Raw genomic sequence first — 486 nt, 5'->3', positions numbered from 1 at the left:
AGCCACCTCTCGCAAAGGCGCTAACACTGTAGGAGGGTGTGGGGCAGGAATAGGGGACTCAAGACAGCCAGTTGGGGGCCCCGAAGGAGGCAGGGGACTGAGTGGATTACTAGTAGATAAGGAGGAGGAAGAAGGAGTCTGGATGGGGGGAGGAGGAGGAGTCTGGGCAGGAAGGGAGGGGGTGGGGAGAGCGGGGAGAGAAGGAGTATAGGGACGAGAGCCTAAGGCCTAAAAGCCTTGTATGTAAATTTCGGACCACTTGCCTAGCCGCTGGCAGAAATTGCTGAGGTCGATCACGCCACAGTGGAAAGGAAAATTAACCGCTTCCTCCTAAGTTCTTGTTCAAGCTGTAAGGTTTTTAAATTGGCTAGGAGGCACCCTAAGGGGGTGCTCTTTGGAAATTTGGACTGGGGGTTTCCCATTTGTTTCCTCTTTACTTACACAATGGACACAATGGAAATGGAAGTGGATCTCTGCCTGGCTTCA

This window comes from Piliocolobus tephrosceles, chromosome 1 (assembly GCF_002776525.5).
Source record: "Piliocolobus tephrosceles isolate RC106 chromosome 1, ASM277652v3, whole genome shotgun sequence".
Taxonomy (NCBI): domain Eukaryota; kingdom Metazoa; phylum Chordata; class Mammalia; order Primates; family Cercopithecidae; genus Piliocolobus; species Piliocolobus tephrosceles.
Note: the sequence above shows the minus strand (reverse complement) of the source record.